Source organism: Protopterus annectens, chromosome 7.part0, assembly GCF_019279795.1.
Source record: "Protopterus annectens isolate FY-2018-M chromosome 7.part0, PAN1.0, whole genome shotgun sequence".
Taxonomy (NCBI): Eukaryota; Metazoa; Chordata; order Ceratodontiformes; family Protopteridae; genus Protopterus; species Protopterus annectens.
In genome coordinates this window covers 518,809,046-518,826,586 of record NC_056739.1, presented here as the reverse complement: position 1 = coordinate 518,826,586, position 17,541 = coordinate 518,809,046, and positions in this window count along the sequence as shown.

The window sequence follows — 17,541 nt, the reverse complement described above, 5'->3', positions numbered from 1 at the left end:
TTGATAGGGGTCTCACAGGCATCTGCATCCAGGATATTCCAACAGTTCCTGGGTACGATGCTACCACATGCCAGTGAGCACATATCTTTTCCCATCACCGCTGAGGTGAAGGCCAGCAATATGCAACACTTCTACTATGTGGCACACTATCCTGATGTACTGGGTGCCATAGAATGCAATTGTCTACACATCAAGGCACCACCCTGTGAAGAGGGTAGAATCTACGTCAACCGCAATGGGTACCACTCCATCAATTGTCAGGTCATGTGTAATGTCCAGGGGATTATCCTGAATATTTGTGCTGGCAGCCCTGGCAGTTATCATAGCTCCCATATCTGGCACCCATCACAGCTGAACCAGATGTTTGCTAGGGGGGACATCCCACACGGCCATTTACTGGGGAATGCTGCCTTCCCCCTGGAGCCATGGATGATGACACCTATCAGAAATGCACACACACACATGGAGGAGTGCCATAATGAGGCACACGTACGAAGTAGGAACATCATAGAAACAGCTGCAGCAGGATCAGCAAAAGGAAGGAATACACAGCTCCACCAGAGCCTAGGTCACCACAGTCACAGTCAAAGGAGGACTCAGAGGAGGAACCCCCTGCTGATGTCCCTGTAGGCAGATGTAGGTGTGCTCAGTATACCCTGGCTTTTTCTGAGAGACAATGCATAGCACATTCACTGACAACCTAGGGACCTAGGGACTGACACCTTACTCCTACTCCCATACATATATCAAACCTGATGCCAGGCAACCCACACAACCAATACCTATCCATGTATTGGCTGTGTACTGCTTGCATCAGACAGAATCAGCCCTGAACTACAGTTCTGTTAACTGCTGCATTTGCAAGGTAAATCTCTAACTTACACAGTACTTGTAATGACTAGTATTATATGGTATGGTATGTATGGATCTGCTATGTTTATGCAAGTAAATAAAGTGGGCTGTTTGGACAGATGTAACATTCACATGGGACTACAGATACCCAGTCCACTGTCATGTGTTCTTTGGTAGTCACTAGGCCTCATGCATGGTATAATCACTATATCAGTCAAAGGAGATGTTAAACAGAGGGGTTACATGATATTTGGATTACTGTGTATCCCAGCAGAACATATGGTGTTGTTCCCCACCTCCAACACAGCAGTGTTGCCATACAACTGCTGTAACAGTAACTCATCAATGGTATATCAGAAGTCCAGGCAATCTCAGCACTGTAACATAGAAATTGATCATACATTGTATGTCTCACTTAACGCAGGAATAACAATGTACATATTGATGCTTTTGATTGTGTGATGCATGACTACTCTCTAGAAGCTTGTGTGGATAATTGGACTAAGGAAGTTAGCATGGGTGATGATGCTGATGGTTCTAATCTAGAAATAGCCACATCATTTGGATGTGAGGTAGTATTATGTTGCTTTTTTGACAGACTGTCAGTCTGTGTGTGGTGTAACATTACTACCCTCTGTCACATATTAATTACATCAGACAGCTGAAGAAAGCCGTGGACAGTTTCAGTGAAGTGCAGTACTGCAGACAAAGGGACAGATGTCATTGTCTGTAACACACACAATCCCTGACTGGAGTACAGGTAGGTGTGGCCTGGAGTCACTTTATAACTACTGACAATCCCATTGAGCATGCTCATACACTTAGTTACACAGAGTGCAGTTCTGCTGCCCCTTGCCTAAAATGACCTGCTATGTATAGATATGTCTATACATACATTACATACATACATACATACATACACATCTTTCTGTACAAATACAGGTATTCCTATATATAGCTATATATAAAACACACATCTCAGGTCTCTCCCCCATATATTTATGTAATATATATATATATATATATATATATATATATATATATATATATATATATATATATATATATATCTCATACACACACAGCCACATTTCTATATACATCTCTGCTATATATATAAATATGTGTGTGGATGCCTTGTATTGTCCTACATGCCCTGATAATGGTGAGTAATGCTTCACTATCACACATCTATAATGTTGCTCAAAGGATCCAAAGTAAGGGCTCAACAGTACATAATGCACTTACCTACAGATCCCTATACCTGCTGGATGTCACCATACATACAGCAATAGGTGGTGTAATGTATAATGTCTACACACACACGGACAGGGCTCATTGTTCTTGCCCACATGCATGCCCATCCAAATGCAAACAGCCACATATGGCCAGATTGGTAACTGTAACCACATAGTTAGGATAAGTAACAGTTATCTGACTGCTAGGCTACTAGATGTAGATAACAGTATGAAACAATTTCACTATGCATGCCACAAGCCTAGTTTGAGTAATCCACAAGTAGTTTGCCTGTGTCATGTCTAAAACAGTCATCAGCCGTGGTGCATGTGATAAGTACTGTGATCTATAGTGTGCAAGAGTACCTAGTAGGAGTTTTAATCTCACTGCAGGCTACTGTGTGTGTGTGTGTGTGTGTGTGTGTGTGTGTGTGTGTGTGTGTGTGTGTGTGTGTGTGTGTGTGTGTGTGTGTATGTGTGTGTGTGTATATCCCCCTACAAAACAACTAAGAATCCCTAATTGACTATGAAACTGCAATAGTTCTGCATTTCTTGGCCCTGTAAATTGCTGCCAGAGTGCAAGCCGGCCTCTTCTACAAGGTCTGCTGATGTCATCAACCTTAAGAACACCAGCTGCTGTAATGTCAGACTTAAGCTTTGGGGCATGTAATAAGTACTGTGATTTATAGTGTGTAAGAGTAGTTAGGTAGCATTTCTAATTTCACTGCAGGCCACATGTGTGTGTGTGTGTGTGTGTGTGTGTGTGTGTGTGTGTGTGTGTGTGTGTGTGTGTGTGTGTGTGTGCGTATATCTTCGTACAACATAAATATGATCACCTCAGTAACTTAGAAAGAAGTAGGATTTTGCAGTATTTTGGTTGTAGCAGGAAATGTGGGCCTCCAATTGCCTGACCACAACTAGGCCTGCTGATGTCATCAAGCATGAAATGTCCCAAAGAGATAGTAATAGCATACTTGAGGTGTAGCACGTCTCACCTACTGTGATCTGTAGTGTGTATCATTAGATAGGTACGTGTTCTAATCTGCATGCAGCCATCTTGCAGTGTGTGCATGCTGTGCTGTGTCCTGTATACAGTAAGTGGAAGTGGTGCTACCCTCAATGTAGCCAGGTTGTATGTGCAGCTGCATTTTACATCAGCTTATGAAATCATAGGATCTTTCAACTTTGGTAGCATAATGGCCCTACAGCCTTCACAATCCTCTCCAAGTTTATACCCTTATTTATGTGATCAGCACATATTGCCCCTGTCCATGAGGGACACAGGCAGAAGCCCTGTGGTGAAATGATGGTCAGCCAGACAATCATATAGATGGCATCTGACAAGGGCCGCTGAGATGCTCTGTTTGCCATTAGGCAGGATTCTGTTCCAAAGGTGTGTTAAAGTCTGCTAGACAGATCTCTCCCACCAGCATGTATCACTAATGTCATATACCAGGTTAATGTTCTTACATTCAGTAATCCATATACTATGACAACTATAGATATGCGGCATATCCATTCAAGCAGGGTCACACATTGCCCTGTATGCAAAGCAGAGATCACCTCTGAGTAGTCTATATGCCACAGGCTACAATGACCACTGATGTCAGACGAAGCCCATTGGACAGATATCGAAGACATGAAGTTCCTTTGTGAGGGATAATTGTGTTGTGTGCAACTGCCAGTAGTGCTTGGAAAGGTATAGTACCAAATGGTGATTGCACTCGCATATTGCCATGCTGAGGGAAGAGTACATGGAGGCTATGAGTATGTCAATTTCAGGTGACTGTGCCCTCATTTATGACATATGATTCCTGTCTTACCACTGGGGAGACATGATGATCTCAGTTACATTAGGTGTACACCTGTGTGGCCAGGCCTGTGTCCCTAAGTCTATCACCCCTGAGTATGCACATCACATGTTGTAAATGACATGCTACTTACCAGGACACAGGTGCTACTGATGGAAATGATACTACATATATATTTGCATGGAGTTTATGGCCAGTAGTATGTCAACAGACATTTGTTCATTAATACCCTCTTGTAGGATATTGACATAACTCACAGAGTCTATAACTGGTCACAGTTTGCAGGCATCAGCCAATATTGTCAGCTACAGACAGTCAGTATTAGCATGTATTGTAGTGAAATGGATCCCAAGCAGTACAGGACCCAGGACTGAGCGCTGTTGAACACTGCTGCTTACAGATCAGCTATTGCAGGTGGATTTCTCTATTTTGAGTATGTGTACCATCAATGAGCCACTTAGTGACCCCTATAATGAGATTACCATAGATGCCTATGTGGATGCTTTTGTCAATGATGCCTGAGTGGGGGATAGAGTCACACAACTTGGCTACATCCAGGGAATTGTATGCCCTGATGTCCCCTTACCCAGGTCCTTAGTGACTGCCTCGGACATGTCCACCACATTTAACAGCCATGATCTGCTGGTCAAACATCCAGACTGTGTACAGTCAACTGTTTGTAGATCACATATATGTTTGCAGATCAGATCCATGATGATTTGGCCCATGGGCGTACAGATATAGCTCTATAGTTCCGGTGGTTGGTGGAAACACCACCTTTGTGAAGGGGATAACAATTGCCATTGTCCAGTCAACTGGGATGCAGCCAGTGGTTATAATATGATTGCAAGGAGTTCCCAATGGTGCTAATAATCTGTGGTGGATCCCATATAGGACGCAGCCTGGGATGTTAGCATGTCTAATAGATGCTGTATATACCTCATAGAGAGGACAGTTACGACCTGCTCTGCAGATATGGAAGGTATGGGACAAGCTGTAGGAATGTCATGTGGCACATGTGGTGGGGACATGGGAGTGAAGATGACACAGATCCTGAGTGACAACAAGTTAGCTATGAGTACAGATTCAGTATATGTGGTATCATTATGTACGAGTTCACCGATAATCTGGGCCTGTCTTCTGAGGTTACACATGTAACTACAATGTGAATTGTTGTTCTGCTTTGTGGGGGAAGCTGATTTTGTCACATACTGTTTCTACACAATGTCACACAAACACTATGTGCTTGATTTAGCTGAGGAGGTTGTGTCTCCATTTTAGGAGGCACAGTCACTCCAAATGTCACACAGTAATATCCATCTCTTATTGTACAGCCTTCTAATGGCAGTTGTCTACCATGCAGGTTTGCTGTGCCATGAAAAGCTCATGTTCTTCTTGTCAGGTACAGCCAAGTCTATGCAGTTGTACTGCTGCTTACATAATGTACGGGTGTAGAGCTTTACATACTTGCCTGTCCCATCCGAGGGGGAAGGTGCAGTCAAGCTATGTAGACCAGCCCATAGGGTTTAATACATTGATTTGTTGTGGTACATTTCTGTATTGTCTGCAAGGGGGGTTAAGTCTTTAATAAGACTGATCTGTGTTCAGATCTCACAAGGGAAGACTGTACAGTAGTGGGCTGCAGTGGTCACCCATATTGGGATATGCATGAAGCACTACGTCACCTCCCCTTGTGGGGGTTTCATGCCATTGGTCCAAGACATTGTAGTTAAGGACATGGATTAACCTGTGGGCAAGCGAGCTTCAGCATGACTAACCAAAACAGTTGGTGGTTACTTAATATCACCCCAAACCATGGTGTACTGATAAATCTTGATAGACACATGTACAAGCAAATAAGCACAATGGGTGTCTGGATTCATGGAGCTAATCCTGTAACTGGCAATGGCCTGATTATGTGCCCTTCCAGCAGTGAATAGCACCTGCAGTGTCTCCAGGAAAGCATAGTGTTTCACTAAATCTCAATGTGTGTCTATCTTTACTGAATATGTATACACCACCTGCATTACCTTCCACACTGTCAGTTTGAGGTCTGAACATGTGGAAGGATATGTAGTGTGGTATGGCTGTGGTGCTGTTCACAGCCATGAACCAAGTATCTGTGACTGCACAAATGTCTGCATATTCCAGGGCGGGGACACCTTCCACAGAGTGGGGTTTAGTGTTGCCATTCCCAGCGTGTAGCAGCATAACTGTGATGTTGTATGAAGATGGCATTTTCAGTGGAAAGTTTCTATTTAAATCATGCCTATAAGATGCACTGTGGGGGTGTCAGCATAAGTCTTGGCCAGTACTCAAAATCCCAGGGGTGAGAGATGAAGACCATCTCTAGCAAAGCATTGATGTCTGTTGAGCAAGTCATTCCAGGCAGACATGTAGTGGATCCCCTTACAATGACACCACACACTAAGGCAATTATTGAAGTCCCTCATGTTCTGCGCATGTTAAGCCATCATCTTAGGTGAGGGTCAAATGCAGCTGAATACTATGGGCATACCCCAGAGAGACACTAAGTTTGTAAGCTCAGTCATGTGTCTACATACTGTCTGGTGAGGTACATCCTTAGTCGTACACACCTACTGGAAATATGATGTCATCATTATGTCACCTGATATTCCTTGAGTTGTGGCAATGTGTGGTATGGCATATCATGTCAACCCACACACAGCTAACTGTAACGTTTCCCATATGTAGCCTGGTGACATGGACATTAATTTGTGTCAAGATGCACTCACCTATGAATAATAGGTCTGCTTTTGTGTTGTGCCTCAGATGTGTGACTGGTGAGACCAGTGGTGCATGCACTATTATGTGTACTGTGCTCTCCAGAGGTAGGTTTTCTGAGGTGTCTGTTGTTTGGGAATGTGTCTGGTAAGGATCAGCACACAAGCAGGTGTGTGTGTTGTGGGTGTGGGTGGTGCATGAGGTGAGCTGTGCATGTTGGCAAAATGCTCATTGCCATATGTACTGACTGCTGTGTGAGACACTATGCAATCAAGGTTTGAAGTACAGTCACATCTGGTACACATTGTGTTTGTGTGGCATAGGAGTAGAGAGGTGGGTGCACTTTCCACATGTCATCAGCAGTCATTGATAGTGCCATTAACAATGCAGTCATACTTGTGTAAGACATAGCATGCCATCATTAGGCAGTGTCATCACAGATGGTGAAATGTAACGTCACCTTTATGTAGGCCCTTAAGGTAACACAGCATCTAAGAGTGTGCCATACAATGCTTTGCCAGCCATGTGGACCCTGGATTGACCATGGTCACAATACCATACCTACAAATGTGACACTCTGCAAGTCCTGCAAAGCTAGGGCCATGCTGCCACACCCTTGGGATTGACAGCCTGAAACACAATGTTTGTAGGCATGCCTTGCAATGAAGATGTGGATGCCCGTGCATGCACAGAGGACTTGTTTAACTTTGTTGACATCACGTTGCCCTTGCAAGCATTCAATGCCTGTCACGCAACCACACTGCAAACTGATTGTTGCATGACATTATGTAGGAACACAGATATGTGTTCTTAGTACATAACTATACAATATGACATACCTAGGACATGTGGCAGGTAGATACACCTTGGCCAAAGATGACCAGTCCTCTGCAGTAGGCCTCATAGCCATGTCATGCAGATATCCACCATTACTCTGTGGAAGGGCAGGATGCATGAAGTGCTGTGAAAGTGTCACCTAAGATGGATCTCCACCACTGTGATGCCTGGAGATTTATGTCACTGGACATTGCACATTACATTGTGCACTGCAGATTTGCTCCTAATCACCATCTAGTCAGTTCCCTAGTGCCGTACCACCAACCCTGGTACAGAAGGCATAATACATGCAAAACCTAATTGATTGCTCAGGGCTAATCAAGGCATCTACCTGGAGGAAGGTATGTGAAGCCTACAGAGCCTTTCATGATGTGGGACAACCATGTGGATGAACAAACAGGCTGTGTCCTGCTACTCATCATGAGCTTCATAGTAACATTTTGTGTGTGATGACAGAAAAAATATTGGAGCATGGTATCCCATGACTGAGTGGTTGTAGTGAGACCAGCAGCAGTAGTACTAGACAGGCACCAGCAATTCAGGGGACTCCCCTGCTTTCTGCATTCTTCACAAGGTAATTGTGTCCTTGCAGTACACACCATTTGAGTAGAGTCCAACTTCAGAACACCTGTGTAAAACCTCCCACCTTACCTTCACAAGGCATACATATTACACTTCCCTCCATTGTTTGTCTGCGCTCTGTATAGACACCTTGGATGGCTCTTTTCTTGGAACATGATGGAAGTAACTGCAATACTTAGTGGCACAGAGGACAACTAGCATGCAGTGCCAAGAAGTCTCCCCAAATCTCTCAGTCATCTGATATGTAAGGCCATGAAAGGAGTTAACATGGATACGATCAGTAACAATGTCATACACCTACTGACACTGGACCAAACACAGTTTGTTTTACTCAAGGGCAGATCATGCCTACCTACCCTAAGTGGTGGACCTCATTGAGCTTTACGGTATGTAATGGATGAAGGGAATATGACTTACTCCACCTACCATGGCCTGACAAGGTGTTTGACAATATTAGGCCAGCAAGCCTTGCTCGAATCTGTGTAGGTCATACCTCTCAACTATACAGTTTTTCGCAGAATGTCCAGATTTTTGTCTAATATTTTTGGTGTGCTCCTCCTAAAATCTGTACTTTTCTGGCAAATAGCTGAGGATTTAAGTCATTAAATAATGACAAACATTTGAGTTTAAGACTACACATCCTTCAGAAAATTCATGCTAATGCAAAACCTATTATTCTATCAACTCTCTAAGTTTGTAAGACCAATATTTAAAATCTGTCCCTATTTGTCCCCCCATAATTTTAGGGTTTGTTCAGATTTTTTGCTCTAACAGGTTGAGATGTATGGTGTAGGTTATTTACAGAGTGGTATGTCAGTCATAATCTAGGAGGATAGCATTGGGTAGACCTACGCTACAAAGATGCCAGTCAACAGCAGAGTTCCCTAACACATCATTAATAGAGTTCCCCTTGTAGCCATTCCCTTCTCTGCAGTCACAGCCACTGTCAGTGACCTCTGACTGACTACATTAGTAGGTGATTGCATATTAGGAGCTGTCACTGAATCCCACACAGAACCAATAGTTATCCAGGATGGCCTGAGAGACAAATTCTGTTGTTGTCAGAGCCACTAACAAATAGTAAATGCCAAGGAATGCACAATACTATCAATTTGGAAGTCATCCGCCCCTGGAAAATATAGTAGTGTCTGTACAACACTCACACAGCTGAACCAATACCCATGGACTTATGGACACAGAGATTAAGGTAGACTTTGACTTTAACTGGTCAGTAAGTTGTGGGAATCCATTCAATTTTGTACAACCTATACAGAAAAGCACATCATGTAAATCCCAGACTTTCATTGTCATACCATATCTGGCACTCATCACAACTATCATTGAGTGCAATGGCACCTTTGCTATGTCACTACACAGGCATATCTTACAACTGTAGCAGCCACACAAATTCCATATGTAAACTAGTACACATTGCAGATAACATGCCCGAAGCATTCTGTGTCAAGAGCGCACATGTGTAATCTGTCTCCTACATGCATTGGAGGGGATGTGTATGGCTGCCATCCAGGGAAGTGTTAGATCCCAATGTGTACTTTCTGCTTATCTAAGACAGAACTAACACAAGTATTACCTGTTCTACACACCTATTCCATCACTGTGGTATAAACAGTACATGTTGGAGAGACAGGTATGTAACACAGACACTAAACCCTATATGGAGCAGGCTCCCCATGCATGTGAAGCATACGTCTGCTGTAATTCACATCATGTGCAAGTTACACAATGGGATGCAGAATAAAACAATCATAACTGTTGTAGTACAAATGTCTCTAATGGACACAGGACATTTGTAGATGGGTCATCTCCATCAGCATAGCTTATAGATGTCTTAGGTCCAGAAACCCTTGTGACACTTATCAAGGGTATCAGACCATGTCATAAATAAGGAATGTATGAATAGGCTGCGTGATGCCATTGTCCTTGTTAGCCTGTTATACACATATTACCCTATGGAGCCATGCATCTACACCACTGTACCTTGCTGGAGACATATGTCTTCTTTGCTGATGTTCCATCTTGTGCTGTGATGTATATGGGTTTATTGCCACTGTGTATCCATAGATGTCCCCTACAGACTCCTGCAACTGAACCATAAACAGGTCCATGACATACCTTTCATTGTGTAAGTATACAGCCATTAGAACATCATAAAAGATAACGTGTACAAAATTATGTGGCTTATTCATTACAAATGTCAGCATACTGTATCTGTCAATGACCAGTACAAGTGGCGTGGCAAAACAACACTGCATTACACAATTACATATTAATTTATATAGTCACCTTGTACATCAGACACATAGCTTAATTTCCCTGCATTGATGAGGATGACAGGGATGTGGCACAGGTATCATCACTTGCACAGGGTGTTGTGTGGAGGTGCAGGAGGCCTACGATGACCCAATATGTTGAAAGCATGTGTGTGAGTCAGGAAGGGAAGCGGGCAAGATGGACCATGGAAATGTGCTGTGTGTGCCTGTAGGTGACATGATTTTGACAGTGGTGTGTGAGTGTGTGCATGAACACAGTCAAGCTCAGTGCTATCCCTACATGTGTATATGGTGGACAGCTGTGAACTGTGCATGGTAGAGCTGACAGTTTACAGTCTCCGCCCTCGAGCACCAGAACTGGTTCTGCCAGGAGTTGCACTGACACCTCCATGGCCAAGGTCAGAAGTGGTGTTAGTACTTGACAGAGACTGGTGTCTGCTGGGACCATGTCCTCTACAGGAATGCCCAGGACCACAAGCCAATGGCCTGCCACATCTTGGTGTGGACACCACACTCCCCTCTGAAGCATTGGATGTACTGCCACTATGACAGTGTGATCGAGCATGGCCACGTGTACTGTCAGCAGATGTAGTTGCTGGTCTACATCTGTGCGTCAGACGCTCAACTCCAAGCAGATGTTCCATCACAGACAAATGTGCATTCCAAGATAGATATTCTGTAATCTGTCTCAGACCACCTTCTTTCCACTGCATCAGTGAGCCGATCCTAGGTATCACCAATGCAGTGGAGGCAGTCATGGATGTCAGACTATGCTGCATCCATAACCCTGCACATTCATCTGGAGTTCCTTTCAGAACATGCCTGTGTTTCATGATAGCCCAAAACATATGAGTGACCCATGATGAGACACCAGTGACAGGTGGTGGATGGACAGCAGGCCCCCTACGAGCACCCCTATCAATCTGCTGGTGTGGAACCTTGCCAGGTCTCTGGCTATGGCCAGTGTCTACACTCACTGGAGCCATAGTTGCCACACTTTCCTGTTCAATGTCCCCACCCTCTGACTGTCTAATATCTGAGGCCTCTGGAGATTGGATATGTGTAAGCATACTGACTGTGTACAATGATAATGAGGGCAGAAGAGAGATGTAAACCTCTGGGACACATTCAGCCCCTGAAACCCCCACCTGTGCCTCACTTTGGCCACCATCATCATCATAGTCTGAAGAGACGCTGACATCAGGTTGTGTAGGGGACAGAGACAACCACCCCCCCCCAGTCACCTGTGTTATGAAAGGGAAAAGCAGTATATTAATACCTGCACTATTATGCTCTGTAGTACTATGTTGCAATATATATAAAGCTGTATACACCGTTGTCACTATTACAGACCCATTTAACTCCCATACTCATACAGTAGGACATGAGAACATTACTTTTCCCACAAGCATCTGTAGTTACTTGTAAATAAAAGCTTTTTACACTGCAATCTCATCAGCAACAGTAGTACACTGTTCACATTTGTGAAGACTCTGCACAGTTGACACATATGGCAATCTGTAATGTCCTGACAATACTATCATATCTATCAGTGCTGTCACACCTACAAGGCATAGGTATGAATCTCAAGTGTGCACAGTCAGAAAATATCTGTGCAGTTGGCAATCGTGCCAACAGTACAGCAATTCAGCTATCAGGCCTGGGATGACATTTTAGGAAATACATTGTAGTAAATCTACATCTGTAACAAAAGTGTTGTGTTTACCAGGATCAGGACCGCAGCCTTGTCTGATTCCTGAGGAACCTATGGAAAGTTGAGGGAGCAGTAATGTAAACACCACCGCATGTTGCACTATAAGAGGGTAATATGTCCATATATCTCACATTTACAGTAGTTACTTTGTTAATTGATATGTTGGTTACAGTATGAGCATGAAATTCAAACTGCAGTTAAACTCTTCCCCCCAAAGGACAAATACCTGACACCTATGTAAATGTATCTACACCCTGTCACACTGTAGTTACTTGTACACTACAGTATTACAATGTTGATCAAATGACTTGGACGCTCCTCTGCCATGGAAACTGTGGCACCCACAGCCATGATATTCAGTGTGATGGATGCCTGGGAGCTGTTGTGTGTTCCTAGGTTTGACAGGGGTTCCTCTGTGGCTAACAGTGGTTGTTCTGCTGCAGGTCCTCCACCAGTGACACTACGATCCCTGGCCACATCCCTTGCTCTTCTATGTGCAGCATTAATCCTATCCTTCCCACAGTGTTGAACCTGCTCATATATCCTGTTTTCATTACCTATGGCATTCACATCACAGACAAGGTCAGCCCACAATGCTGCCCGCTGTTCTCTGTTGTGCCTCCCCTGGACAGTAGAAGTTCATGGTGTTGATGGAGGCCTTCCTGGATGATATCATTCTCAGCATCCATAGTCAGGCATACTTGTTTTTTGAAAGACAACAAAATGAGAACACATGTTAGGATCACATAAGTGGAAGTACTCTATGTAGATATACAGCAATAACAGAATGGCTGGCATTCTCCACTGCGTGATCACATATGTCATATTCCACAGTGTGCAAGCATACTAACCATGTGGATACAACTCAGATACTTGCAATAGTCAGCTATTCCCATGTGCATCATAACAGATACCACTGTATGATCACACACTCAACAAAGGAGTCCATTGTAGTGCGTCTTCTAGGGGCAACCTCCCTGATAATATGTCAAAACAACAATGCCAAACAAATAGCAGTGTGGTATTACAACCACTATACAGGGACATTCCCATGAGACCAATGTACCACATTGCCAAAAAACATTCCATCCTTGATGTACTCTATGTCCTATGTAAGTATAACAAATCTGGAGATAAAGGACATGTCATCATTACAATTCTAAGAAAGGCTTAATGCTGTAATCCCCATCCCTCCTGTGTACATTCACACATATACATCATTTTGTAAACAAACAGGTTACATACCTGATAGAGTACAATACTCTCCTATGTTGATATGTGCAGATATATAAGGTGTTTGGCAATGTGGTTACTGTCTGAAGAAAGCCTCATACAGACTGATTCACCTAGTCAGCTGTTTGTCTTTTCAATATGGTTCTCATTACCAGGTGATTGGCTCTTAATCAATCTGTGATTCTAAACTGCTAATTGCAGCCAACACAGTTAATTTGCAGTATAATCAGCCAATGACATGTAACCACTGAGCAAGATATAAGGCCTTTATATAGATTAGAAGCCCTTTCTGATATGTTGTGCTGGACATTCCTGGGGTCAAGATACTATGTCATCACAGAGGGTGTCTGTAGCAATTACTTTTACATACAGATGTATGTGCTGCAGGCAATAGGTATAGGCAGAGAGTGTGAACACTTTGGAGGACAACATGTTGTAAGAGTAATTGTGGCAGCTGTAGCAGCCCTATTGTAGAGGTAGGGCCAGAGTGAGGGTACCCATTCCCCTGAAAATTAAGGCATGTGTTTAAGGTAAGTATGTTAGGCAATGATATCACTAACAGAGTACTAGGCAACATGTTTGTTGTGTCCTTGAGCAACATGGGGGTAATTATACTATTATGTCAATCATTTGAGAAACTGTCAGGCCATACGTTACATTATGGTAGTCATTTGGAATATGTGTGCTTGTAGTCCTTGTTACTAGCAGGACCTCCATATGTCTATGTTAGTTGTACAGCTGTGCTAATCTGTAATATCATTATGAAATGATTGTGTGATGCACCTCTGATATTAGTGGGCCTCATATGCATTACCTAAGATAAATTCCACTGTGAATGCATAATAATGCATGACCTGACACTTTATGCACTTATAGTGTTGCTATAGGGATATGTCAAGTGTATTCCTATCTGCAGGGCTGTGACTTCCATCACTGAAAAGCAGACATTTCATTTGAAATGAATTGTGTGGATAAAGAGTGGATGACTTAATCATTCATTAATGGCTTCACAAAAATGTAATTTAAATGCTACACACCACTGGATTTGAACCCAGGACTATGTCTGGCAAAAGTTACTGTTTGCAAAGCATTTAACAGACTGAGTCACTGCTACAGCATGTGCATTTGTGAAGGTATATATGCACAAATGCAGTCAGTGACACACCTCCATTATATCCATTATTATATGCCTGGCTTTATAGGGATGTATTTCTCCACCAGAGTCCTAGTTAAACATGTAATTTGCCATTAATGATGTAGCAGGTGTACTTGTACATGTTGCTGCTAAATGTGCCCATTTACCTGGTATTAGAGACCTCAGTTACACCCATTAGTGGTTGGCTGGCTTTCTAGCTGTGTACTCCTGTACCAGACTGGAAATTACACTCTTAGTTTTTCCATTACCTTTTCAGCAAGTTTGTGTGATGCAGTGTGATGTGCAGCAGTGGTTACACAAGTTTAACTACAGTAACATGCAATTACTATGATTTGATTAAACGACCTGTTTTAATTAACAGCTGTGTGGTGTGGCAGGTTACTGCAGTGGTCTGCAGGCATGATGGTCTCGGGTTTGAAATAGGAGACAGGTGTTTATTTTGTACGTCTTCACAAAAAATCTTTAAAGAAAAGAAAAAAGGGGAGATAGGAGATTGGTGAAATGGGGTGCAAGCAGGTGGGAAAAACACAGTGAAAGGCAAGTAGGTATGTGCAAAAAGGTATAGGTAAGAACCATAGCTATCCATTTCTTGTACAGCAACAACAGTGCACTTTGACAGAATCTGTAGATGAATTTGGACTGTCACCCCAGGAGAGAGGAGTGAAGACAACATAAATGTATTGTCAAGCCAATTGGACCAAATGACATGTGTCCAGTGGACACATGTGAAAAATGGAGAGCTATGTATGGGACAATATTTTTTTTTTTTGGGGGGGGGGGGACAGGTGCCCATTTTTTTTAAGGTGAGAGTGAAATGTTGGGGAAGGGACATAGGTACATGTGGGGGAGGTAAGTTGGGAAGGTGAGGAAGCTTTTGCAGACACACAAGATAGCAGACAGGGGTGGTGCGTGACACAAGAGGGGGTTAACACCTTGGATGGGGAAGGTGTTGTGGAATCCAAGTCTCAAGTACCTCCACAAGGTAGCAGCATGACTCAAGTCCCCACCCATGGGAATGTCGGCACTGCTCCTTCACTGTGCCTGGGGTGGCAGTGGTGGAGACTGGGCTCCAGGGTGACCCTGCCTCACCAGGTTGGCCAGCATGCTCTGCATCGGGTGCAGGCAGCATCCAAAACCATGGAACACAATCCTGCACACCAAACATGGCAGCTTGTCTCGGGTGGCAACACCCCCTCCGCCACTGCTCCCAGAGGGGGGATGAGCAAAATTCTTAGGGGTGAAACTACCTGACACCACAGGTAGTGTAGGGGCAGTAGAGGGGGCACCACCAGGCTGGGTCCCAGATGTGCTAGACCTAGGTGCCATGGCCGGAAGAGCCAAGGTTGATGGATCACTCGGAACCAGCCTACCTTGTTTCTCTGTATTAAATTAGATGCAAATATAAGTTAAGATTATTAATAACCAAATCAATGTTAGTATTAACATAATGTAACATAATATTGATTAATCCAAACAGATATTATGGTATATCATGTGGAGCACGCCATTAAATATCATAACAGTAAGTATGTTAACAGCAAACCGGAATGAAATAACCCATAACGCCAGCAAAACAGTTAGTTTAACAAAATATATTGATACTAAATCATAATGATAAATAACATTAATAAATTAAAGAAGATAAGGGATGGAGAGAGAGAGAAAAACATACCATTAGTGAAGTTGCAGATGATATTAATATACAGACTGCTAAGACATACTTCTACAGGTGTGCAGTGTCAGTTGTGACTACAGTGACTCAAATTCTTCTATAGATGATGTAGCACATACATGCCTCTCAAGCTGTTAGAATGGGACAGTATGGGCCAAGCACTACCAAATGCAAGCACCAACTACACAGAACTGTTTCACTTCATGTGCATAACTAATAAGGTGTTCTGTAAATGGATTTGCAAATGCAATGTATTCCAGGTAATCATCTATCTGCTAATCATGGACTAGATAGATTGGGCAGTTGTCATTACATTACAAAAAATCATGACAGTTGAGAGGCATGTTTGTGTACATTATGTAGACTAGACAAGCATCATGTCTTAGATGGCAAGCATGGGAGTGGAACTCAGAAGCTCTGACTGCAGTGCCCATGTGTGCACATTATGTAATAACTGACTGCAGTGACATTAGAACAGATATGCAATGAATACAGCACTACTGCATTTATTTCAACATAATCTTATGAAACCACAATCCTGCTTTATACTTTATTGTTATTGCTCCTTAGAATCTGTGAAGTACACACATGATATCTGCCCAGAACTTGGGCTACCTTACCCATATACCTTGTTCCTGGGGTGGTGGGAATAGAGAGCATTATGTGAATGAAAGTGAGCTGCTGACAGTCCTGAACCATATTGTGGGTTGTGCAATACATTTATTAGGCAATTACCTTTGCATTGTTTACTTATTTTAGTTTTACAGTTGACTGGAGCAACATTAGAACAGAAGTGCAGTGAATACAGCCCCACTGCACTTATTACAACACATTAGTTATCAAACCACAATCCTACTTTACACCTTATTGCTTATTGTTATTGGTATTGTGTATTAATTATTGCACTACAGTTATCAGACAATATCTGTACTTACCACACTCATAGCACATCCTGGCCAGAAGCCCAACATGAGACTGGACATTGCGAGTCCTTTTAGCTGCAGCTGTTGGAAGAGAAGCACACCATTATGCATACCAGTCTTGCAAAGATCCATCTTGCATTTTATTAAAGTAGTGACAAATATACTTACATATCTGTGGGGTATGCCCATCTCTCACCTCTTGGACCCAGGTTTCAAAGGTTGCCCTCTTCCTTCGCTTCAGGTCATCATAGAGGTGGCAACACTGCTCACCAGTGCGGGGGATACCAGTAGCACTGGTAAGATCCCTGACCAACCAATTCCAGGCTTCAGCTTTAGATTCAGAGTCATGGCAATTGCCCTGCAACAGCCGGGGTTCATAGTTTCAGACCAGAGGTCCAGAAAACACTCTGGACTCCTGCACACCTCACCTCTCTGCCTGAAAGCATGCTCCCTCACCAACACCACCAGGCATACTGACAGTTTAATGAGA